The sequence below is a fragment of the Hemicordylus capensis genome, chromosome 5 (assembly GCF_027244095.1).
Source record: "Hemicordylus capensis ecotype Gifberg chromosome 5, rHemCap1.1.pri, whole genome shotgun sequence".
Lineage (NCBI taxonomy): Eukaryota > Metazoa > Chordata > Lepidosauria > Squamata > Cordylidae > Hemicordylus > Hemicordylus capensis.
The window spans coordinates 141299747-141327068 of NC_069661.1; the positions used below are offsets into that span (position 1 = coordinate 141299747).

Consider the following 27322-nt stretch of genomic DNA (forward strand, 5'->3'; position numbering starts at 1 on the left):
CCCTTCAGCAGTCAGAACAGGGAGAGTGCCGCACCCCTTCCTCAGCCGGACCCAGTCCAGTCCCAAACCCCCTTCTGCAGCTGACCCCAGGACTATCCGGGACCCCCCTCCTGTATCCGGAACCTGGATCATCCAACACCCCCCTCCTGTAGCCAGAACCTGGACCGCCCCGCACTCTCCTTCTGCAGCCGGCCCCGGGACTGTCCCGTACCCCCCTTCTGCAGCCGGCCCCGGGACTGTCCCGTACCCCCCTTCTGCAGCCGGCCCCGGGACTGTCCCGCACCCCCCTTCTGCAGCCGGCCCCGGGACTGTCCCGTACCCCCCTTCTGCAGCCGGCCCCGGGACTGTCCCGCACCCCCCTTCTGCAGCCGGCCCCGGGACTGTCCCGCACCCCCCTTCTGCAGCCGGCCCCGGGACTGTCCCGCACCCCCCTTCTGCAGCCGGCCCCGGGACAGTCCCGCACCCCCCTTCTGCAGCCGGCCCCGGGACAGTCCCGCACCCCCCTTCTGCAGCCGGCCCCGGGACAGTCCCGCACCCCCCTTCTGCAGCCGGCCCCGGGACAGTCCCGCACCCCCCTTCTGCAGCCGGCCCCGGGACAGTCCCGTACCCCCCTTCTGCAGCCGGCCCCGGGACAGTCCCGTACCCCCCTTCTGCAGCCGGCCCCGGGACAGTCCCGCACCCCCCTTCTGCAGCCGGCCCCGGGACAGTCCCGCACCCCCCTTCTGCAGCCGGCCCCGGGGCAGTCGTGGCCCCTCTTCCGCAGCTGGCCCCAGTTCAGTCCTGCCCCACTCCCCTTCCTGTGATTTCCCTCAGGGTAGGGATTATAAGGCTGGCAGAGAAACGAGGAGAACTCCTGCAGAAGTTACTACAGCCAGTAAATGCAAGGGAACTGCAGATTCCCAGGAGTATGGGGCAGCTCTAGATGGAGCATCTCCAGTCGGTGACCCCAGAGTGGAAAACGCTGTTGAGATTAACGCTGTCTTACCCAAGGACTTGCCTCGTACCTGAACCAAGGCTAAAGTCTGTATCAATTACTGTTTTTGTATTTCTGTTTTTGAATTGTTCGGTTCCTTTCCCCGTATTTCCCAGTTTGGGTGCAAAGACTTGACAAACCCGATTTGGGAATAGATCCTCAGAAGCCTTGGATGTGGGTGTGTCTGGGGAGCAAAGTGGCTTTGCAGAAGCGATTGGCTACATCCCATTTAAAATTCTGTGGAGGGCTGGAGAAGACAAGAGCTGGACCAAGCCAGGATGCGTGGGGAGCTTGGGCGGAGAGTGTGGCAGTGGAGGTGTGGCAGCCCTACTGGACTCCATGGGACACTGGTGTACTGCCCTCCTCTGCTTCCATTTATATATAAGGTGGGAGGTTTTAAGTTGACGGTAAACCTTTTATTGGGAGCAACCAAGCCCCCGCAGACCCTTGCTAAGAAGGAATCCGTACAGCTTCCTCAGAAGAACCACAGACAGACATTTTCTCTGAGAAGAAGGGAGCTTGCTTCAACCCCTCCTTCCTCCTGCTGCAGCCTCCTGGTGCCCCCCACAAAGAAACCATCAAGCTATCCTGTCTGATTTGGGGGCTACCCAAGCACTGCCCACCCCCCTGAGGGAAAAGGTAAAATACAATAAGAACAGAACAGGCTGTGGCAATCAGCCTGGTAGTTGTTTCTCCTGGGGTGAGGGGGCGGGCAATGCTTAGGGGAGTTCCGAAACAATCAGACAGGACAGCTTGACTGGCAGCTATTCTGGCCAACCATGGAAGAGAAGCAGCTACAGCAGCAGAGCGGAGGGGCTAAGCAAGTTCCCTTCTCTTCAGAGAAAATGGCACTCTCGCTCTCTTCTGGTTAAGCTATACGTTTCCCTTCCTAACAAGAGGGTTAGTTTGCGGGGGGAAGGGGGGCACGCAGCCTCCATGCCCTTACTCAGCAGCCCCCAGTAAGCACAGCAGACAGCCAAAGCCAGGAGAAAAGGCACAGAGGAAGCCAAGGAGCTAGTGATGGCCCACCTGAGGCTCTCCAGCTGTTGCTGGACTACAATTCATATCATCCAGAGCTGCTGGTGGAGGGACTACAGCTCCCATCACCCCGTCACAAGAAATGATGGCCGGCTGGGGATGATAGAAGCTGTAGTCCAATCATCCCCAGCCACCATGTATTGTGGCAGGGGGTTATTGGAACTGTAGTGCCTACAACAGCAGTGGGGGTGATGGGAGTTGTAGTCCAACGACAGCTGGAGCGCCTCAGGTTGGCCACCCCTGCAATAATTAATATAGTCCACTGGTGCAGAACCCAATGTGTTTATGAAGAAAACCCAACACATTTTGGGCAGCAGCTCTTTGGCAGGGGGCTGGATAAAGACATCAACATGAAAACAAGGTAGTCGAAATGGAGGCTCACTGAGAAAATGACATTGAAGTCGTAGCAGGTCTGCCATTCTGAAGCTCACACTTGTTATCTTTTTCTTCTCTCTCTCCATCCTAGCAGCAAAGGAGCGCTTCCCGGAATCCCTCTTGGCATTGTTATCGAGGCAAGTGCTGAGGGCAACCTCAGCCAGGTCAATACACATCCACACTGTGACAAATCTCCGCTCCTGGGTGGATGGAATTGTGGGCCCTAGACAAGGCAGGAAGAGGTTGAGGAGAGCAACCCCGCACCAGATTCCCACTCCCTTTCTGGCTAGGTTCCCCAAAGCCTCAAGTCCATTCAAGGTGTTGGGAGGAGACCCCACCACCAAAGGATTCTTCTGTGTGGAAGGGAGGATAGTTCTCCATACAGAGGGTGTTTGCCATCACCTCTGAGGCAAAAATCACCCCCTTCTTAACAGATAGGCATGGTTGCACCACAAAGCTTCACCCTAGTAGTGGAAGCCACACCTTGGTTTACAGAACTCCTTTCAAACTAGTTTCTAAGGTTGTGGCCTGAGTTTGCAACCCTTTCCTCTGCCCCATCTCTTGATTCTGAGCCTGGGTGCAAGACCGCACTTTCTCCTAGCACTGCATGCAGTGTGGGGTGCTGGTTTTGCATCCATTCCCGGAAGAAACAAGCCTGGAAAACACAGCAGACCATGCTGTGACTGCATCCTCGGTAGGGATGTTCCTGAATCGGCACATCTGAACCGGGCAAATCGTATCGGTGCCTCTCTAACGAGGCGCCGAAATGATTTGAGCACATCCCTTATCCTTGGTCCGTAGGGCCATCCAGGGGGATGAGGGCATGCTAATAAAAGCAACCCCCAACCTCTGCTGGATTTCTGCAGGAACACCTTGGCATCCGCTCACCCCTCCGGGCAACAGTGTGGGATTAGCTGGCCGCCTTTTGGGGCCGAGTAGGAATTTTCCCCATCCGCCCAGATTGGCCTGGAGGTGGCTGGTTTTTTGCCTACTCTGCACTGTTGCACTGGAAGGGGTTTTTGATCTGGCCCATGTTAGGAGCGGTGCCTTTAAATAGAGTAGCCCCTTGGTCACCAGCACCACGATGGCAGGTCAGAGGAGGGGATACGCTGCTGCACCCTAGGGGTGGCAGCTGCACTGTGGCTTGGCTACACTGCAGCTCTCTGTTGAAACTAGGTTAATAAAGTTGCCGCCCTAGTTTTAACCCATTTCCTGTGTCGTGGCATTTATTGGGGGGTATGGGTGCAAAGGAACTTCACGACAGAACTCTTGCGAGATGTTCTCAAGTAGCCCTGAGTAGGCCCTCGAGAGCCACAAAGACAAGCTTTGCAAAGAGGCAGGATTCACAAATCCAAGAGAAGCAGTACTGCCCCTTCTGCCCTAGCAGCGCTCTGGCAGCCAGCCCTACCCTCCAAATCCTCCAGAGGGGAGGCTGGTTCACACACACACATAATCCATCCAGTGGCAAATCCCATCTTCAACTTGCAGCCTGGATACAGGCTGCAAGTTGAAGATGGGATTTTAAAATAATAACCATTTCAAGGAAACTCTCTGGGTGTGGAAACCTAGCGTGTTGGGGAGAAGGGTCTGACACAGGTGTGCAGAGGGACAGACTGAGGAGCAACTCATATTTTGTGTGTAGATATGGGTTGTTAGGTTTGGTGGCGGCAGGGGAGGGGTGCAGTAAAATTTGGGGGAAACTTCTCAATTGGCTGGGGTGATGTGCACCCTTTGTTCAATGTAACCCTTTCCCTAAATTGCTATCCTTCTATGTGTGGTGACCTTTCGGGGGGAAGATCACACAAATCACACACCTGCAGCTTGAAGTGACACAGTCCTGGGAAATGTAACTCCCTGGTTCTGCTGAATGTTTAAATGGGCAAATATTATCAGAAGACTTCAGTCTGTGAGCACTGCAGAAAGAAAGAATCTGGTGATTGCTAGTAGGAGCCCACATGAATGTGTCAAGAACAAGTCATGCCAAAGTAATCTCCCCTCCTTTTTCAATGGAGTTCCTAGTTTCATAGAGCATGGAGCTGCTGCAGCCATTGTTGTGTGTCTTGATTTCTACAAAGCGTTTGACACAGCCCCCACAATATCCTTTTTGAGTTCTGTGGAGGATGTGGCCAAAACCTCCATTTTGTTGTACGTGTGCTTGTTCTTCATTTTGATAGGTTTAAAATGGCTGCCCGGCTCCCACCTCGTGTTAGAGTTCCTTATACAAAAGGTTGAGCAGCCTTGGCCTTTTATCCATCTGAGGTTTGTTTTTTCTGTCTGGAGGTGTTCCTTCCGATCTGGTTTGTATTTGCCCTGATTGGCTGATCCAGAGGAGGTGGGCTAAATTTCGGGGATTAAAACGGGGAGGTTGGAACAGCTACAGCTAGGGAGCAGTAAGAGCAGGTGAATCACAAAAGCCCAATTCAGATGTTATGCTGTATGAGTGTACAGATGTGTGGTACAGATGTGACTGGGTTCCTGGATATGGTGAACCTGGATGCAGGCCCTTGGTACAGAAAGGAAGTGGGCCAGCATATAGGGCCACCATAGAACAGAGGATAATCACGGCATGCGCTTATCCCATTATCATTTTTCTCCTTGCTCTTAGGGTTATTGTTCTTAAAACACTGCACACGCTATTGTTTGAACTGGTCCACCCCCCACCCCACTTTCAAGTAAAAACTTCACCTTTGGCAATAAATGGTGGCAATAAATTCAGTTGGCAATAAATGGAAGTACTGTCATGAATGTGAGAACCGTATTGGGCTTTTGCACACGCTTAATATGCTGCTGTATTCAATGAAGCTGTGAACTAGTTCTCTGATTGGCCACTGATGCTGTGCTCTGTGATTGGACTAAACTACCTCTCGGTGTTGTTTTGCCTAATGATGTCAGTATTACCATATTAGCCTTGTAGCTTTCTTTTCGGGTGTGACTCCATTGAGAGAGCTCCCGACATGTCGTTAACAAATCAAGTTCTTCTCTGAATTTTCTCTGAAATTAAACTCTCTCAAATGGTATAAAGGCCTCCACTCATTAAGCAGATATCTAGTGGATTTCCCCCACTTCAGCACCCACATGGAAAGCCACTTCTGCAATTATTTGGAAAGCAGTTTCATATGCACTAAAAGAATCCATTCAGATGCCCTCAAAGAACTTTCTGGCTTCTTATGCCAGTTTCTTACCTAATACGTCCAGTCTTACAGTTTGCTGTTCCTTCCAGTGTTTTATGGCATCTCACTTTGGGAATGGGCCATAATGCTGTGCATACAGATCAGATCTGTATCTGATCTGATACCAATCAGATTAGGGAGAGAAAGGGAGTTTCCTTTCCACCCCTCCAAACAAACACAGAGAAGTCAGCAAAAGAGCAGACCAACAGCCAGCCTGCCCACTCTCTCATCAAAACCCTTGCTAACTTGGCAAAGAGGCACCTTTTAACGTGGTGATTCTCTTTATTTAGCAGGGGGAGAGTAACTGGCCCTACCTACCCCCAGCACAGTACCTCCAGTGACTGTTGCTGGTGTCGATCTGATGTTTCTTTTTAGATTGTGAGCCCTTTGGGGACAGGGATCCATCTTATTTATGTATTATTTCTCTATGCAAACCGCCCTGAGCCAGGGCGGTATAGAAATCGAATAAATAAACAAACAAATAAATAAATATAATGGTGATTGGATTCTTCTGAGTAGTGTCTTATAGCTGCTTCCCTCATAAACACAAGGACCTTTTAAGTAGATGTAACTCAAGGTTTATTCAGCAACAACTCCATTTTCTCCTTCCCTTCCCCTCCCCTTTCCTCTTGACTCCTCCCACACACTCTCTACAGGACTCCCCTTGGGACAAATGTCCAAACAAACAAACTGACTGCAAAAGATTACTGAACAGAATACAACTCTCCCTGCACTGTGCATTGGTATCCCCTCTGTGCCATCTGCTGGGATATCCAACTGAATGTGGACCCGTTACTGAACGGATTCTGCTGTTCTGACTGGACACTTTCAGAGGTCCATGAACACCCGTGCAGACTTTCTTGCCTCCATCCCCAGCCTGGCTGCTCTTGGTGGCGATGCCACTAATGGATGGCGAGGCAGTGGTGGCAATGCATGGCTGGGGCCAACTTCCAGAGCAGGGGTGGGGGGCTGTGGGTCAGTAGCCTGTTCTCTTCACGTGAGTGGGAAGGGGGAGGGAAGGAGGTGTCTATCGCATGCGCAGAAGGCCACCACTGCGTGGGAGGGGGGTGTTCATCAACCTCATGCAGACCGAGCAAGTGTAGTGTGGAGACCAGCCCTTAATGCCATTTAAAAAGTAACAACTTTGCTTTGCCCATTAAAGCCTTAATATGGGCATTGTTTGCACAAGCAGCTGCCGGCCAGGAGATAACACCAAGGACGCACGGTATGGACAGTGCTGAAAGATTCATGGACGGGCTTGTGGGAGACAAGTCTGGCCATGCAAGCTGCACAGGATTACCAAGGAGCCACCCACTGGGTGGGTCATATCTGAACTTTTGGGGGATTATTATTTCTTATTTACACAGTCAGACATGTTACCTGGGAGGCCCAGTTACCACAAACCAAAACAAGGATGATTGAAGGAAGCAATAATCACCATTTATTGAAAAACCAGCGCTGGTGGCCCCTCCCTGAGCTTAACAGCTAGTCAGAGAGACGCGCGCAGCTGCCTGGGTCACAAGTTTTTATACTTTGGCATAACTACATAGCTGGGCATCAACATTCAGCCCCAAAGAACCAATTAGTTCATTGGTTAACATCATTGTCCGTCATATTACAAATATTATAATCATTGCTAGTTAGACAAGCATTCCCTAGTACAAAGAAACATTTCTACTGCCTATTGATAAGCGAAACTGTCTTCCTCAGATGGCCTTGAAGTGTTATTTTTTGCTGGCCCTTGCTTTTCAGGAGATACAAGGAAAGGGGGCTCTTCCCCCTCTAGCTTGTCAGCAAATTTATGGCTTTACAGCTCACAATTTGGCAAGGCAACTTGCAGACTCTATTAACCATTTCTTGACCAGTGCACTTTCCCATTTCATGGCACTTTCCCATTTCATGAGAACAAAGTGATTACAAAGCAGCTTTCAGAAAAGGCATTTCCCCCTCATTCCACATTTCCCCCCTTAGAAGCCATTTTTATGGCTTCTCTTCTTGAGGTAACCTTGTATCCATAGCCATTATATGGGGGGCAGTTTCTTTTCTTACTATTCTCTCAACGGCCTCTCGTCCCAAAGAGATAAACAGGGGTAATAAACAAGGTATCAATAAACAACCAAAAAGCAATATCAGAACTCCTCCCGCCATGGTTTTCAAACCTCCAAAGTACCAATTTTCAAACCAATTTTCAAACCAATCGGGGGTGGCTAGGCCTTCCCAGTTCTGGACTGGAACATGAACTATTTTGCGCATCCGATCAGTGATTTCCTCTATGGCCTTCCCTTGGTCATTGATCTGGATACAACAATTAGACAGGTTGAATTTTCCACACACACCACCCTCCATTGCTAGCAGATAGTCAAGTGCTAGCCGATTTTGGTACACTGCTGTGCGGAGCTGAGTGTTAGTTTCGGCTAGGCAAGCACGGCTTGTTTGGCTAGTGTTCATAGACAAGCTCGGATGTCCATGTGCTTGAGAGCCTTGGCTCCCCCCTTATGGGCAATGTGGAATAATGTCGTATAATATCTGGCTGGCCTGTTAGCCTTCAGGCCTTCTTCAGATATTTGGCATCAAGTCTTTAACTATAGCACTCTGGGATGCAGGAGGATCAGGAACAAGAAACCTGCATCACGGCCTTTTCCTCGAACACAAGACTGGGCAGCCGATGGATGTTCCGTCATCATTGGACTGGACTGGGAATGCAAATGGTGAACCCCCTTCAGGAAGCAGCTGTTGCTGATGATAGTTAGCCCGGTCTGTCACACTGCCGGTTCTTCTGAAAGCTCCTCTCTCTCTCACTTGACCACTGCTTTGGTCTGTAACAGAAAGACATCCCTCTCGGGAGAGACAGTTCAAGGCAATCCTGCTTATGCTAGAAATAAAAGACAGATGCATGTATTACCAATTTCCCTCCCCTGGGTAGGGACAACATGCTGAAACTGAGTTCATGAGTAGCCCAATACAATAAATAAACCTGAGGCTATTTTCAATTTGATCTTTTGGCATTTTCTTTCCAATTTATGTTTTTGTTTTCCTGCTTGCCCTCTTTTCTCCCCCCGAAGTCCAAAACAGAAGATAATGTCCTCATTTACTTCACCTGATGAGCAATCCTGAGCAGGAGGCAAAAACAATGAAAATCAAAAAGAGAAAATAATAATGTTCACATCCATACCCCCTTGTGGGTTTGTGACTATAAAGGCATTAAAATCTGACAGGTCAAACAGTCTTATCACTCGAGAGGCCACAACATAAACTCCAGTGCTCGAATATCCAGCTGTTCTCCCGAAAAGTCCAGAGCGTGTACTACATACGTTTTTTTTCTTTTCACAACAATCCTTCGAAGCAGGCCAGGCCGTTTAAATAGCTGGCCCAGTGTCACCCAGCAGTGTGGTCGAATGAGGATTCAGACTCAGGTCTCCCTGGTCCTAGTCCAGCACTCTAACCACTAACCGTTGGCTGCCTACATACTTACAGACTTCTGTCAGGGAAATCAATCTCCATCCAGTGTATCTGACTTCATGATTCGTCAGTGACATCTGGCCTTTGGGATTTTCACTGCCCCCATCTAAGCCACGTGTGGGTAGTGTTCCAGCTCTCCGTCTTCAGCCTCATCACTAGCAAGCTTGGTAGGGCAACAATAGCCTCATAAAAACCTATAAAAGAAATAGTCCTTGCCCCAAACAAAAATACTATACCTTTAAAATCTCTTTTGCGAGGTCTAAAGTCTCATGAAACAAACAGGCTTCTTTAATTAAAAAAAAAAGCATTGTCCATAGTCTTGCAGAAAAGTGAAGCCTGTGATAAACACAATTTATTATCAAATCTCTAATCAGGAGCTGTGAAAACAGGGTGTGGGTTACAAAAACTTGATCCCTTTTAAAGCTGGGAGGTTTTCCAGGTAAAATGCAAACCGGTCCTTTGGAACTCTCTGCTACTTGGTATAAATAATCTGGAGTCCTAAAGTTCCCTGTGAAAGCAAAGCAGGGCTGACGGTGGGGCAAATTTATAAATTTTAAGCCTCAGACCCATTGATAATAGTTTACAGCAAAATCAATTAGCAGAAACATTTCATACATATTACAAAAATATAAAACAATAACTGCATTTGACTATCTGACTTAAAATCTCTTTTCCTTCTTACCCACAATGACAAGCTGCATGGCAGCTGGCCATGCAAGCTGCACAGGATTACCAAGGAGCCACCCACTGGGTGGGTCATATCTGAACTTTTGGGGGATTATTATTTCTTATTTACACAGTCAGACAGGTGTTATTGACTGGTTTGTTTTATCCAGACATCGAGTCCTTCCCAAGGACCTGGGATGCCAGAATTTTATTGTCAGTTGTTATAGATATCGTCGCAGAATATAGGCTGTTCCCAGTAAAGCTGCTTTTTGTAATTGGCTGATGGTGATTTCTGTGGCCCCTATGGTGTTGAGGTGCTCTTCAAGGTCTTTTGGAACTGCACCCAGGGCGCCAATTACCACTGGGATTATTTTGGTCTTTTTCTGCCACAGCCTTTCAATTTCAATTTGTAGATCTTTGTATTTGGTGATTTTTTTCTATTTCTTTTTCTTCTATTCTGCTATCCCCTGGTATTGCTATGTCGATTATTTTGACTTGTTTTTCTTTCTTCTTGACTACAGTTATATCTGGTGTATTGTGTGGCAGATGTTTGTCTGTTTGTAGTCGGAAGTCCCATAATATTTTTACATCTTCATTTTCTTCAACTTTTTCAATTTTATGGTCCCACCAATTTTTGGCTACAGGTAGCTTGTATTTTTTGCAGATGTTCCAGTGTATCATCCCTGCTACTCTGTCATGCCTTTGTTTGTAGTCAGTCTGTGCGATCTTTGGACAACAGCCGATTAGGTGGTCCACGGTTTCATCTGCTTCTTTACAAAGGCGGCACTTGCTGTTTGTGGTGGATTTTCCGACTTTTGCTCTCATTGCATTTGTTCTTAGTGCCTGTTCTTGTGCAGCCAGTATTAAACCCTCTTTTTCTTTCTTCAAGTTGCCATTCTTAAGCCATTGCCAGGTCTTGGTGATGTCTGATTTTCCACTTATATTGTGCAAATATTGACCATGCAGTGGCTTATTTTTCCATTTTTCTGCTCGGTTCTTGACTTGTTCTTTCTTGTAGGCCTGCTTTGTTTTCATTGGTGTTGAATAGTTTCGCATTACTGACCATTTCAAGTGCATCTTCTTCACTGTCCTTGATATATTCTTCAAGGCCTCTTTTCTCCTCCTCTACTGTTTGATGGACTTGCAGCATTCCTCTTTCACCTGAGCTGCGAGGGAGGTATAGCCTATCGACATCACTGCGGGAGTGCAGAGCTTGATTGATGGTCATGATTTTCCTGGTCTTACGATCTAGCGTCTCTAGCTCTGCCTGGGTCCAGTCTATTATTCCTGCAGTGTATCTGATAATAGGTATAGCCCAGGTGTTTATGGCTTGTATGGTGTTCCCGCCATTGAGTTTGGACTTGAGGATTTTTCTAACTCTCCTGATGTATTCACTTCCAATTTTTCTTTTAACTTCAGTGTGTGCGATGTTATCAGCCTGGAGAATGCCCAAGTATTTGTAAGGTTCTTTCTCTTCCAGGTTCTTGATCTTGCTTCCATTCGGCAGTTCTATTCCTTCTGTTTTTCTTATTTTCCCTCTGTTCATTATTAATGCAGCACACTTGTCTAGTCCAAACTCCATTGCTATATCGCTACTGAACATACGGACAGTGTTTAGCAGTGATTTGATTTCTGACTGGGACTTTCCATACAACTTCAGATCGTCCATGTACAGCAGATGGTTGATTTGACTTGATGTTTTAGATGTTTGGTATCCGAGGCCTGTTTTGTTGAGTATTTGTGAAAGTGGGGTCATGGCGATTACAAACAACAGAGGGGATAGTGAGTCCCCTTGGAAAATGCCTCTTCTAATGCTAACCTGTCCAAGTGTCTCACCATTGATTGTTAACTGTGTACTCCACATGCTCATTGCTTTTTTAAAAAAATAAATATCTGAATGTTTTTGCTGACAGCAGTTGTTTCTAAACATTTTAGTATCCATGTGTGAGGCAATGAATCAAAGGCTTTCTTGTAGTCAATCCATGCAACACTTAGATTGATTTTTCTTCTCTTGCAATTTTCTAAAATCATTTTGTCAATCAGCAGCTGGTCTTTTGTGCCTCTGGTGTTCGGGCAATTTCCTTTCTGTTCAACTGGAAGCTGTTTGTTAGTTAATAAGTGTTGCATCACTTCATCTGCTATTATTCCAGTTAATAATTTGAACATGGTTGGCAGACAGGTTATTGGTCTATAATTACTTGGAACTGCACCTTTTGCTGGGTCTTTCATTATTATTATTATTATTATTATTATTATTATTATTATTATATTAATTTGATTTCTATACTACCCTTCCAAAAATGGCTCAGGGTGGTTTACACAGGGAAATAATAAATAAGATGGCTCCCTGTCCCCAAAGGGCTCACAGTCTAAAAAGAAACATAAGACAGACACCAGCAACAGCCACCTGGTTCTGTTTTGGTGGGGTTTTTTTTGGGGGGGGGCAGCCCCTCGTGCCCTTACTGACCAGCCACCACTGACTAAAGAAGTAGAATCAATGCCTAGAAAGTGTGAGCCAAAGAGCTAAAAGTTCATCACCTAAAAGCTGTAGAATGCATATGTTTTACATACAGCATAATGTTTTATGGAAAACATAATGTTTTATGTTTTTACCCCTCCGCCATCACCCCATACCACCCCCACTTTCAGGTGTTCATAAATAAATTTGTGGCCAGTGGGAGAGTAATGTAAAGCAACGGTTCCTTGAAGGCTGCCACTGAACAAACAGAGTCCCACCCCTCCAACACCACTTGACCATCTCTTCCTCCCAACTCTCCCCTGGTAGATGGATTCATATTGGCCAGGTTAACATTTGTTAAGTCTAGCAGACCAGAGTCAAATAGCGCATAGTGCATAGCACAAGCGCTGTGGGAAGCGGGAGGGATGTGGGAGGAAGCAGCCCGCATCGAAATACACCAGCACGGGTGCCCCATGATTTGTGCTAAAAGAGCTGCATCTCTTTTGATCTGCCAGTTCTGGATGGGGTCACACTTCCCCAGAAGGAACAGGTACGCAGCTCCTGGAGACAAACCTCTCCCTAGTGTCCCAGGTTGAGGCAGTGGCCAGAGGTGCCTTTTATCAGCTTCGGCTGATACGCCAGCTGCGTCCGTTTCTTGAGATAAATGACCTCAGAACAGTACTACATCTGCTGGTCACCTCCAGACTTGATTATTCCAATGTGCCCTATGTGGGGCTGCCTTTGTACATAGTCCGGAAACTGCAGTTGGTCCAGAATTGACCAGCCAGGTTGGTCTCTGGGTCATCTCGGAGCGACCATATCACCCCTATCTTAAAAGATCTACACTGGTTGCCGATAGGTTTCCGGGCAAAATACAAGGTTTTGGTTATAACCTATAAAGCCCTAGCAGCTTAGGCCCTGGGTATATTTAAGAGAAGGCCTTCTTCGCTATGAACCACACCGCCCATTGAGATCATCTGGAGAAGTTGGTCTGCAGTTGCCACCGGCTCGTCTAGTGGCTACTCAGGGACGGGCTTTCTCCATTGCTGCCCCGCAGTTTTGGAACACACTTCCTGCTGAAATAAGAGCCTCCCCATCTCTTACAACTTTTAAAAAGGCAGTCAAGACGCATTTGTTCACCCAGGCTTTTAATTAGACCTTGTTTTAATTGTGTTTTTTTAATAGTTGTAACATTTTAAATTTTAAATGGTTGTAATGTATTAACCTTTTTATTTGTTGTTTTTATTGTTTTGTTGTAAACCGCCCAGAGACTTGTGTTTTGGGCGGTATACAAATGTGATAGATAGATAGATAGATAGATAGATAGATAGATAGATAGATGTCTTTTTTTCACAAGACACCGCAGTGATGGATGGTCAGAGAACCTCTCCCAGTGTCATCATCTCAGTCTAACATTCCTTTCTTGCCACGGAGAAGCTGGACCCAGCTAAAAAGTCCCTCCTTACTAGATTTAATGTCATGAAGAGCAAGGGTCAATTTGGGCCCTGCATACCTGAGGGACTGCCTGCTCAGACGTTCCAAAGTCTGGGGGGCAGTGACTGAGAAGGCCCTGCCCCATATACATGACAGGCAAGCCTCCCTCATTGTCGGCACACGGAGCAGAGCGCCCTCTGATCACCTCGTTTTGCAGGCAGAAACCCTTGGGTTTCTATATGCCTGAATGTAGAAAGTTACATGCCTCAATCTTCTGCTCATCAGCAGATAAATCAATCTGGAAAGGATGCCTAAATGTAGAAAGTTATAGGAAGCACATAACTGTTTCTCAATTTTCCATATGTAATGTGGAAATATGTGGGTATTTTGAAGACCAGCTCCTTCCATAGTTCAGATATACACACAAACTGTAGCACCCGAATTTTTGAATGAAACAATACACCAATCTCTTTATTCTGGTCTTGAACCAGCATAACATAAAAGGAGACATAAAAGGAGACAAACTGTGAAATTCGCCACTATTGACACTGAAGACAATAGCAGCTGGTAGGCATTAGAGTGGGTTGGAGGGAGGGGAGGGGAGAACCTGGCAGAAGTAGAAAACAAAAATTTTGTGGGTGGGTGGGGAGAAGGTAGAACGCAAAAAAGCTAGGGCAAAAAGGAGGGAGAAAGGTAGAAAACAGAAAAGAAAGGGCAAAAGGCAGACACAAAATGCAGAAAGAGGAACTGAAGGGGGAAAGCAGGGATTGCACACACCCCACCCCACCCCGAACAAACCAGTAAAAGGTCAGACTTACCAGCAGCCAAGGAATTCCCCGGAGCAGGGAGCTTCCTCCAGCCCATCCGCCCCTGCTTGCAACTTCCTCTTTTGGTCTTACTGGCTGGAACAGCTGCTACTCAAGTTGCTCCAGCCAATCTGATTCCTAGGGGTTCCTCCTGGTACTGCCTCCAGGAAGAAGGAGAAAGGCGTATTAAAAATATACTCCCTGAAGAAACCAGGAAGTGCATTTTTAACCCATTATTTTAGTTCTGCGGGCAGTGCCAAGAGGAGCCCCCTAGGAAGCAGATTCACTGGAGCAGCTTGAGTTCCAGCTGTTCCAGCCAGTAAGACCAAAACAAAAAGTTACAATCAAGGGAGGAGGGGTTGGGGGAAGCTTTCTGCTCTGAAGGTTTCTCTGGCTGCTGGAAAATCTGATTTTTTACTAGCTTGCTTCTTGTTGTTTTCCCCCCGGAGCAGGGGGGAGGGTGCAGCCTTTGGAAAAAAAGTGGAAGTACCTTTTTCCCCACATTAAAACTAGATCTCAGAACAAATCTTTCAATATCTTCTTTATTCATATTTTTAGTTAGTACCTTTGTCTTATCCTTATTTATATAGAACCCTGCCAAATTCCCATATGATTCTAATATTTCCAATAATGTATCAATTGACTCTAGAGGATCTTGTAAAAATCTCTTTCAATCTGTTGGCCACTGTGTCATTCTCCAAATTTGACTGATTCTTCTTCTGTTGCCTGCCATATTTCTGGAGCTATTCTATCCGTTCCTGAAGCCTTCCAACTTGGGGATGACTGGAGTGCTGATCTAACTTCATCTTCCCATAATAGAGGTTGTTGCAAGTAGGGACTATTTTCTAGAGTATCTTGGATGTTGACGTTCCTGCTGTACACTGTTTCAGTATACTCCTTCCATCTCTGTTTAATCTCAGTTACTATCTGTCCTTTGACATCCCTTAACATACCAATTTGAGATTGGAACCTCCCTCTGAGTTCAGAGATCTTTTGGAAAACGTCCCTTGTTTTTCCGTGTCTATTTCCATCCTCAAGGTCTTTACAGATATCATTGTAGTACTGCTCCTTGTTTCTTCTAACAGCTTTCTGAAATTCCCTATTAAGTTCTTCCTTGAGGTCTTTATCTTTCTTGACTTTGGCTTCTCTCCTATTCTCATCAGCAGATAAAACAATCTGGAAAGGATGCCTGAATGTAGAAAGTTATAGGAAACGCATAACTGTGTCTCAGTTTTCCATATGTAATGTGGAAATACGTGGGTATTTTGAAGACCAGCTTCTCCCATATTTGAGGGTTTAGGAAAGTTATTGGTCTGTAATCATGACAGCTGCTAATAACTTCTTCAGAGTGCTAGATTTTCCACTATTCATGTGATAATACTGAATCAGTCAGATGTGGGCACATTTATTGTAGTGTCTGCTGAGCCCCAAGTACTTCAGCATTACTAATGAATGAATGAATGGGATCTGTTGTCACATGACAAGCAACTTAATATCCATGCACAAAGCCAATGAATAGCAGTCGCTAATATGTAGATCCCAAACATTAACTATGAAAAGTATTAAATCACAACATTGCAACCTATTGACTCAACTTAGAGGCCTTTAAGGTCAACATAAGTACAACTTTTTATTTTATTTATTCATTTATTTATTAAAGTTTTATACCGCCTTCATTAAAATAATCTCAAGGTGGTTTACAAAACATTTTAAAAACAATATAAAACCATAAAAACTACACAATAAAAATTAAAATGGAATATAAACTACAAATCTAATTAAAAGTTTTAAAAGCATGTACAATATAAGCATAAGATACAAACAAAACACTCATTTAAAAGCCTGGGTAAAAAGCCAAGATTTTACTTGCTTCCTAAGAACTGCGATGTAGACTGGGAAGTGGAGGCCCACTGGAAGAGCATTCCAAAGTCTGGGGGCAATGACTGAGAAGGCCCTGTCTTGTGTACATGACCGGTGAGCCTCCCTCATTGTTGGCACGTGGATCAGGGCCCCCGCTGATGACCTCGCTGAGCAGGCAGAAACCCATGGGAGCAGAAAGTCTCTCTGGTATCCAAATATGAGGTATCCAGGGCCCAAACCATTTAGGGCTTTAAAGGTCAAAACCAGCACCTGGTCAAATAATATCTTACTGCAATGAAGCTGGGACCACTCCCTCTCTCAATGAGGCATTTAGAACTGGCTGGACCCAGCTAAAAATTCCCTCCTTACTAGATTTAATAAATCATGAAGAGCAAGGGTCAAACATACAGGTGGTTGGCTGAACTTGACTAAACACTTTGTCCACAACCTCGGGGACCAGTAATTGAGCAAGACAGCAGTTGGATGATAGGCTGGTAGGAAGGTTTGCTCCCAGTTATTCTAGACTATTGTAACCTATTTGGGTATAGGCAGTTGGTTGGAGGCTATAATCAATTCCACATTAAGGGAGAGCAAGCTACCACCATGCCTCAAGGAGGCAATGGTAAGACCATTATTTAAAAAGCCCTCCCTTGATTCCTACAACTTAGACAACTATAAACCGGTTTCTAGCCTTCCCTTCTTTGGCAAGGTGATAGAGCGTGTGGTGGCATCCCAGCTGCAGAGGGTTTTGGAAGATGCAGATTATCTAGACCCTTTTCAATCTGGCTTCCATCCTGGATATGGGACTGAAACTGCCTTGGTTGCTCTAGTGGATGATCTACGCCGGGAACTTGAAAGTGGGAGTGCATACCTGTTGGTTCTGCTGGACCCCTCAGCAGCATTCGATACCATCGACCATGGTATCCTGGACCGCCTCTTGAGTAACGGGATTGGGGGCACTGTTTTGGAGAGGCTTCGGTACTTTCTCGGGGGAAGGGTCCTGCTCTGAAGGTTTCTCTGGCTGCTGGAAAATCTGATTTCTTACTAGCTTCCTTCTTGTTGTTTTTTCCCCGGAGCGGAAGGAGGGTACAGCCCCTCCTGCCCTTACTGACCAGCCATCACTGACTAAAGAAGTAGAATCTATGCCTAGAAACTGTGAGCCATAAAATTAAACGGTTGCCATATAGAAGCTGTGAAACTAGACTCTGTAAGTCTATGTCTATAAAATCTATATAATCTATTAAAAACTACAAAACCGATAAGATTCTCCGTGGCAAGAAAGGAATGTTCATAAATAAATGAACAAAAATACATCTATCTATCTATCTATCTATCTATCTATCTATCTATCTATCTATCTATCACATTTGTATACCGCCCAAAACACAAGTCTCTGGGCGGTTTACAACAAAACAATAAAAACAACAAATAAAAAGGTTAATACATTACAACCATTTAAAATTTAAAATGTTACAACTGAGTACCCAGAATGTTGGGGGCAATATGCTAAATCATTGTAAACCGCTTAGAGAGCTCCGGCTATAGAGCGGTATAGAAATGTAAGTGCTATTGCTATTGCTATTGCTATTGCTATTAAAAACACAATTAAAACAAGATCTAATTAAAAGCCTGGGTGAACAAATGCGTCTTGACTGCCTTTTAAAAAGTTGTAAGAGATGGGGAGGCTCTTATTTCAGCAGGAAGTGTGTTCCAAAACTGCGGGGCAGCAATGGAGAAAGCCCGTCCCTGAGTAGCCACTAGACGAGCCGGTGGCAACTGCAGACCAACTTCTCCAGATGATCTCAATGGGCGGTGTGGTTCATAGCGAAGAAGGCCTTCTCTTAAATATACCCAGGGCCTAAGCTGCTAGGGCTTTATAGGTTATAACCAAAACCTTGTATTTTGCCCGGAAACCTATCGGCAACCAGTGTAGATCTTTTAAGATAGGGGTGATATGGTCGCTCCGAGATGACCCAGAGACCAACCTGGCTGGTCAATTCTGGACCAACTGCAGTTTCCGGACTATGTACAAAGGCAGCCCCACATAGGGCACATTGGAATAATCAAGTCTGGAGGTGACCAGCAGATGTAGTACTGTTCTGAGGTCATTTATCTCAAGAAACGGACGCAGCTGGCGTATCAGCCGAAGCTGATAAAAGGCACCTCTGGCCACTGCCTCAACCTGGGACACTAGGGAGAGGTTTGTCTCCAGGAGCTGCGTACCTGTTCCTTCTGGGGAAGTGTGACCCCATCCAGAACTGGCAGATCAAAAGAGATGCAGCTCTTTTAGCACAAATCATGGGGCACCCGTGCTGGTGTATTTCGATGCGGGCTGCTTCCTCCCACATCCCTCCCGCTTCCCACAGCGCTTGTGCTATGCACTATGCGCTATTTGACTCTGGTCTGCTAGACTTAACAAATGTTAACCTGGCCAATATGAATCCATCTACCAGGGGAGAGTTGGGAGGAAGAGATGGTCAAGTGGTGTTGGAGGGGTGGGACTCTGTTTGTTCAGTGGCAGCCTTCAAGGAACCGTTGCTTTACATTACTCTCCCACTGGCCACAAATTTATTTATGAACACCTGAAAGTGGGGGTGGTATGGGGTGATGGCGGAGGGGTAAAAACATAAAACATTATGTTTTCCATAAAACATTATGCTGTATGTAAAACATATGCATTCTACAGCTTTTAGGTGATGAACTTTTAGCTCTTTGGCTCACACTTTCTAGGCATTGATTCTACTTCTTTAGTCAGTGGTGGCTGGTCAGTAAGGGCACGAGGGGCTGCCCCCCCCCAAAAAAAACCCACCAAAACAGAACCAGGTGGCTGTTGCTGGTGTCTGTCTTATGTTTCTTTTTAGACTGTGAGCCCTTTGGGGACAGGGAGCCATCGTATTTATTATTTCCCTGTGTAAACCACCCTGAGCCATTTTTGGAAGGGTAGTATAGAAATCAAATAATAATAATAATAATAATAATAATAATAATAATAATAATAATAATGAAAGACCCAGCAAAAGGTGCAGTTCCAAGTAATTATAGACCGATAACCTGTCTGCCAACCATGTTCAAATTATTAACTGGAATAATAGCAGATGAAGTGATGCAACACTTATTAACTAACAAACAGCTTCCAGTTGAACAGAAAGGAAATTGCCCGAACACCAGAGGCACAAAAGACCAGCTGCTGATTGACAAAATGATTTTAGAAAATTGCAAGAGAAGAAAAATCAATCTAAGTGTTGCATGGATTGACTACAAGAAAGCCTTTGATTCATTGCCTCACACATGGATACTAAAATGTTTAGAAACAACTGCTGTCAGCAAAAACATTCAGATATTTATTTTTTTTAAAAAGCAATGAGCATGTGGAGTACACAGTTAACAATCAATGGTGAGACACTTGGACAGGTTAGCATTAGAAGAGGTATTTTCCAAGGGGACTCACTATCCCCTCTGTTGTTTGTAATCGCCATGACCCCACTTTCACAAATACTCAACAAAACAGGCCTCGGATACCAAACATCTAAAACATCAAGTCAAATCAACCATCTGCTGTACATGGACGATCTGAAGTTGTATGGAAAGTCCCAGTCAGAAATCAAATCACTGCTAAACACTGTCCGTATGTTCAGTAGCGATATAGCAATGGAGTTTGGACTAGACAAGTGTGCTGCATTAATAATGAATAGAGGGAAAATAAGAAAAACAGAAGGAATAGAACTGCCGAATGGAAGCAAGATCAAGAACCTGGAAGAGAAAGAACCTTACAAATACTTGGGCATTCTCCAGGCTGATAACATCGCACACACTGAAGTTAAAAGAAAAATTGGAAGTGAATACATCAGGAGAGTTAGAAAAATCCTCAAGTCCAAACTCAATGGCGGGAACACCATACAAGCCATAAACACCTGGGCTATACCTATTATCAGATACACTGCAGGAATAATAGACTGGACCCAGGCAGAGCTAGAGACGCTAGATCGTAAGACCAGGAAAATCATGACCATCAATCAAGCTCTGCACTCCCGCAGTGATGTCGATAGGCTATACCTCCCTCGCAGCTCAGGTGAAAGAGGAATGCTGCAAGTCCATCAAACAGTAGAGGAGGAGAAAAGAGGCCTTGAAGAATATATCAAGGACAGTGAAGAAGATGCACTTGAAATGGTCAGTAATGCGAAACTATTCAACACCAATGAAAACAAAGCAGGCCTACAAGAAAGAACAAGTCAAGAACCGAGCAGAAAAATGGACAAATAAGCCACTGCATGGTCAATATTTGCACAATATAAGTGGAAAATCAGACATCACCAAGACCTGGCAATGGCTTAAGAATGGCAACTTGAAGAAAGAAAAAGAGGGTTTAATACTGGCTGCACAAGAACAGGCACTAAGAACAAATGCAATGAGAGCAAAAGTCGGAAAATCCACCACAAACAGCAAGTGCCGCCTTTGTAAAGAAGCAGATGAAACCGTGGACCACCTAATCGGCTGTTGTCCAAAGATCGCACAGACTGACTACAAACAAAGGCATGACAGAGTAGCAGGGATGATACACTGGAACATCTGCAAAAAATACAAGCTACCTGTAGCCAAAAATTGGTGGGACCATAAAATTGAAAAAGTTGAAGAAAATGAAGATGTAAAAATATTATGGGACTTCCGACTACAAACAGACAAACATCTGCCACACAATACACCAGATATAACTGTAGTCAAGAAGAAAGAAAAACAAGTCAAAATAATCGACATAGCAATACCAGGGGATAGCAGAATAGAAGAAAAAGAAATAGAAAAAAATCACCAAATACAAAGATCTACAAATTGAAATGGAAAGGCTGTGGCAGAAAAAGACCAAAATAATCCCAGTGGTAATTGGTGCCCTGGGTGCAGTTCCAAAAGACCTTGAAGAGCACCTCAACACCATAGGGGCCACAGAAATCACCATCAGCCAATTACAAAAAGCAGCTTTACTGGGAACAGCCTATATTCTGCGACGATATCTATAACAACTGACAATAAAATTCTGGCATCCCAGGTCCTTGGGAAGGACTCGATGTCTGGATAAAACAAACCAGTCAATAACACCTGTCTGACTGTGTAAATAAGAAATAATAATCCCCCAAAAGTTCAGATATGACCCACCCAGTGGGTGGCTCCTTGGTAATCCTGTGCAGCTTGCATGGCCAGCTGCCATGCAGCTTGTCATTGTGGGTAAGAAGGAAAAGAGATTTTAAGTCAGATAGTCAAATGCAGTTATTGTTTTATATTTTTGTAATATGTATGAAATGTTTCTGCTAATTGATTTTGCTGTAAACTATTATCAATGGGTCTGAGGCTTAAAATTTATAAATTTGCCCCACCGTCAGCCCTGCTTTGCTTTCACAGGGAACTTTAGGACTCCAGATTATTTATACCAAGTAGCAGAGAGTTCCAAAGGACCGGTTTGCATTTTACCTGGAAAACCTCCCAGCTTTAAAAGGGATCAAGTTTTTGTAACCCACACCCTGTTTTCACAGCTCCTGATTAGAGATTTGATAATAAATTGTGTTTATCACAGGCTTCACTTTTCTGCAAGACTATGGACAATGCTTTTTTTTTTAATTAAAGAAGCCTGTTTGTTTCATGAGACTTTAGACCTCGCAAAAGAGATTTTAAAGGTGTAGTATTTTTGTTTGGGGCAAGGACTATTTCTTTTATAGGTTTTTATGAGGCTATTGTTGCCCTACCAAGCTTGCTAGTGATGAGGCTGAAGACGGAGAGCTGGAACACTACCCACACGTGGCTTAGATGGGGGCAGTGAAAATCCCAAAGGCCAGATGTCACTGACGAATCATGAAGTCAGATACACTGGATGGAGATTGATTTCCCTGACAGAAGTCTGTAAGTATGTAGGCAGCCAACGGTTAGTGGTTAGAGTGCTGGACTAGGACCAGGGAGACCTGAGTCTGAATCCTCATTCGACCACACTGCTGGGTGACACTGGGCCAGCTATTTAAACGGCCTGGCCTGCTTCGAAGGATTGTTGTGAAAAGAAAAAAAACTTATGTAGTACACGCTCTGGACTTTTCGGGAGAACAGCTGGATATTCGAGCACTGGAGTTTATGTTGTGGCCTCTCGAGTGATAAGACTGTTTGACCTGTCAGATTTTAATGCCTTTATAGTCACAAACCCACAAGGGGGGTATGGATGTGAACATTATTATTTTCTCTTTTTGATTTTCATTGTTTTTGCCTCCTGCTCAGGATTGCTCATCAGGTGAAGTAAATGAGGACATTATCTTCTGTTTTGGACTTCGGGGGGAGAAAAGAGGGCAAGCAGGAAAACAAAAACATAAATTGGAAAGAAAATGCCAAAAGATCAAATTGAAAATAGCCTCAGGTTTATTTATTGTATTGGGCTACTCATGAACTCAGTTTCAGCATGTTGTCCCTACCCAGGGGAGGGAAATTGGTAATACATGCATCTGTCTTTTATTTCTAGCATAAGCAGGATTGCCTTGAACTGTCTCTCCCGAGAGGGATGTCTTCCTGTTACAGACCAAAGCAGTGGTCAAGTGAGAGAGAGAGGAGCTTTCAGAAGAACCGGCAGTGTGACAGACCGGGCTAACTATCATCAGCAACAGCTGCTTCCTGAAGGGGGTTCACCATTTGCATTCCCAGTCCAGTCCAATGATGACGGAACATCCATCGGCTGCCCAGTCTTGTGTTCGAGGAAAAGGCCGTGATGCAGGTTTCTTGTTCCTGATCCTCCTGCATCCCAGAGTGCTATAGTTAAAGACTTGATGCCAAATATCTGAAGAAGGCCTGAAGGCTAACAGGCCAGCCAGATATTATACGACATTATTCCACATTGCCCATAAGGGGGGAGCCAAGGCTCTCAAGCACATGGACATCCGAGCTTGTCTATGAACACTAGCCAAACAAGCCGTGCTTGCCTAGCCAAAACTAACACTCAGCTCCGCACAGCAGTGTACCAAAATCGGCTAGCACTTGACTATCTGCTAGCAATGGAGGGTGGTGTGTGTGGAAAATTCAACCTGTCTAATTGTTGTATCCAGATCAATGACCAAGGGAAGGCCATAGAGGAAATCACTGATCGGATGCGCAAAATAGTTCATGTTCCAGTCCAGAACTGGGAAGGCCTAGCCACCCCCGATTGGTTTGAAAATTGGTACTTTGGAGGTTTGAAAACCATGGCGGGAGGAGTTCTGATATTGCTTTTTGGTTGTTTATTGATACCTTGTTTATTACCCCTGTTTATCTCTTTGGGACGAGAGGCCGTTGAGAGAATAGTAAGAAAAGAAACTGCCCCCCATATAATGGCTATGGATACAAGGTTACCTCAAGAAGAGAAGCCATAAAAATGGCTTCTAAGGGGGGAAATGTGGAATGAGGGGGAAATGCCTTTTCTGAAAGCTGCTTTGTAATCACTTTGTTCTCATGAAATGGGAAAGTGCCATGAAATGGGAAAGTGCACTGGTCAAGAAATGGTTAATAGAGTCTGCAAGTTGCCTTGCCAAATTGCGAGCTGTAAAGCCATAAATTTGCTGACAAGCTAGAGGGGGAAGAGCCCCCTTTCCTTGTATCTCCTGAAAAGCAAGGGCCAGCAAAAAATAACACTTCAAGGCCATCTGAGGAAGACAGTTTCGCTTATCAATAGGCAGTAGAAATGTTTCTTTGTACTAGGGAATGCTTGTCTAACTAGCAATGATTATAATATTTGTAATATGACGGACAATGATGTTAACCAATGAACTAATTGGTTCTTTGGGGCTGAATGTTGATGCCCAGCTATGTAGTTATGCCAAAGTATAAAAACTTGTGACCCAGGCAGCTGCGCGCGTCTCTCTGACTAGCTGTTAAGCTCAGGGAGGGGCCACCAGCGCTGGTTTTTCAATAAATGGTGATTATTGCTTCCTTCAATCATCCTTGTTTTGGTTTGTGGTAACTGGGCCTCCCAGGTAACATGTCTGACTGTGTAAATAAGAAATAATAATCCCCCAAAAGTTCAGATATGACCCACCCAGTGGGTGGCTCCTTGGTAATCCTGTGCAGCTTGCATGGCCAGACTTGTCTCCCACAAGCCCGTCCATGAATCTTTCAGCACTGTCCATACCGTGCGTCCTTGGTGTTATCTCCTGGCCGGCAGCTGCTTGTGCAAACAATGCCCATATTAAGGCTTTAATGGGCAAAGCAAAGTTGTTACTTTTTAAATGGCATTAAGGGCTGGTCTCCACACTACACTTGCTCGGTCTGCATGAGGTTGATGAACACCCCCCTCCCACGCAGTGGTGGCCTTCTGCGCATGCGATAGACACCTCCTTCCCTCCCCCTTCCCACTCACGTGAAGAGAACAGGCTACTGACCCACAGCCCCCCACCCCTGCTCTGGAAGTTGGCCCCAGCCATGCATTGCCACCACTGCCTCGCCATCCATTAGTGGCATCGCCACCAAGAGCAGCCAGGCTGGGGATGGAGGCAAGAAAGTCTGCACGGGTGTTCATGGACCTCTGAAAGTGTCCAGTCAGAACAGCAGAATCCGTTCAGTAACGGGTCCACATTCAGTTGGATATCCCAGCAGATGGCACAGAGGGGATACCAATGCACAGTGCAGGGAGAGTTGTATTCTGTTCAGTAATCTTTTGCAGTCAGTTTGTTTGTTTGGACATTTGTCCCAAGGGGAGTCCTGTAGAGAGTGTGTGGGAGGAGTCAAGAGGAAAGGGGAGGGGAAGGGGAGGAGAAAATGGAGTTGTTGCTGAATAAACCTTGAGTTACATCTACTTAAAAGGTCCTTGTGTTTATGAGGGAAGCAGCTATAAGACACTACTCAGAAGAATCCAATCACCATTATATTTATTTATTTGTTTGTTTATTTATTTATTCGATTTCTATACCGCCCTGGCTCAGGGCGGTTTGCATAGAGAAATAATACATAAATAAGATGGATCCCTGTCCCCAAAGGGCTCACAATCTAAAAAGAAACATCAGATCGACACCAGCAACAGTCACTGGAGGTACTGTGCTGGGGGTAGGTAGGGCCAGTTACTCTCCCCCTGCTAAATAAAGAGAATCACCACGTTAAAAGGTGCCTCTTTGCCAAGTTAGCAAGGGTTTTGATGAGAGAGTGGGCAGGCTGGCTGTTGGTCTGCTCTTTTGCTGACTTCTCTGTGTTTGTTTGGAGGGGTGGAAAGGAAACTCCCTTTCTCTCCCTAATCTGATTGGTATCAGATCAGATACAGATCTGATCTGTATGCACAGCATTATGGCCCATTCCCAAAGTGAGATGCCATAAAACACTGGAAGGAACAGCAAACTGTAAGACTGGACGTATTAGGTAAGAAACTGGCATAAGAAGCCAGAAAGTTCTTTGAGGGCATCTGAATGGATTCTTTTAGTGCATATGAAACTGCTTTCCAAATAATTGCAGAAGTGGCTTTCCATGTGGGTGCTGAAGTGGGGGAAATCCACTAGATATCTGCTTAATGAGTGGAGGCCTTTATACCATTTGAGAGAGTTTAATTTCAGAGAAAATTCAGAGAAGAACTTGATTTGTTAACGACATGTCGGGAGCTCTCTCAATGGAGTCACACCCGAAAAGAAAGCTACAAGGCTAATATGGTAATACTGACATCATTAGGCAAAACAACACCGAGAGGTAGTTTAGTCCAATCACAGAGCACAGCATCAGTGGCCAATCAGAGAACTAGTTCACAGCTTCAATGATTACAGCAGCATATTAAGCGTGTGCAAAAGCCCAATACGGTTCTCACATTCATGACAGTACTTCCATTTATTGCCAACTGAATTTATTGCCACCATTTATTGCCAAAGGTGAAGTTTTTACTTGAAAGTGGGGTGGGGGGTGGACCAGTTCAAACAATAGCGTGTGCAGTGTTTTAAGAACAATAACCCTAAGAGCAAGGAGAAAAATGATAATGGGATAAGCGCATGCCGTGATTATCCTCTGTTCTATGGTGGCCCTATATGCTGGCCCACTTCCTTTCTGTACCAAGGGCCTGCATCCAGGTTCACCATATCCAGGAACCCAGTCACATCTGTACCACACATCTGTACACTCATACAGCATAACATCTGAATTGGGCTTTTGTGATTCACCTGCTCTTACTGCTCCCTAGCTGTAGCTGTTCCAACCTCCCCGTTTTAATCCCCGAAATTTAGCCCACCTCCTCTGGATCAGCCAATCAGGGCAAATACAAACCAGATCGGAAGGAACACCTCCAGACAGAAAAAACAAACCTCAGATGGATAAAAGGCCAAGGCTGCTCAACCTTTTGTATAAGGAACTCTAACACGAGGTGGGAGCCGGGCAGCCATTTTAAACCTATCAAAATGAAGAACAAGCACACGTACAACAAAATGGAGGTTTTGGCCACATCCTCCACAGAACTCAAAAAGGATATTGTGGGGGCTGTGTCAAACGCTTTGTAGAAATCAAGACACACAACAATGGCTGCAGCAGCTCCATGCTCTATGAAACTAGGAACTCCATTGAAAAAGGAGGGGAGATTACTTTGGCATGACTTGTTCTTGACACATTCATGTGGGCTCCTACTAGCAATCACCACATTCTTTCTTTCTGCAGTGCTCACAGACTGAAGTCTTCTGATAATATTTGCCCATTTAAACATTCAGCAGAACCAGGGAGTTACATTTCCCAGGACTGTGTCACTTCAAGCTGCAGGTGTGTGATTTGTGTGATCTTCCCCCCGAAAGGTCACCACACATAGAAGGATAGCAATTTAGGGAAAGGGTTACATTGAACAAAGGGTGCACATCACCCCAGCCAATTGAGAAGTTTCCCCCAAATTTTACTGCACCCCTCCCCTGCCGCCACCAAACCTAACAACCCATATCTACACACAAAATATGAGTTGCTCCTCAGTCTGTCCCTCTGCACACCTGTGTCAGACCCTTCTCCCCAACACGCTAGGTTTCCACACCCAGAGAGTTTCCTTGAAATGGTTATTATTTTAAAATCCCATCTTCAACTTGCAGCCTGTATCCAGGCTGCAAGTTGAAGATGGGATTTGCCACTGGATGGATTATGTGTGTGTGTGAAC

General features: G+C 45.4%; 1 long non-coding RNA gene across 1 annotated transcript; it reads right to left on the reverse strand.

Annotated features, from left to right (window-relative positions):
- Positions 1-6974: 6974 nt before the first annotated feature.
- On the reverse strand, positions 6975-14464 carry LOC128325683 (uncharacterized). The gene is made up of 2 exons (XR_008307559.1): positions 14392-14464; positions 6975-8428 (listed from the first exon to the last, which is right to left on the reverse strand). It is a non-coding gene; the product is annotated as an uncharacterized LOC128325683 (long non-coding RNA).
- Positions 14465-27322: the final 12858 nt, after the last annotated feature.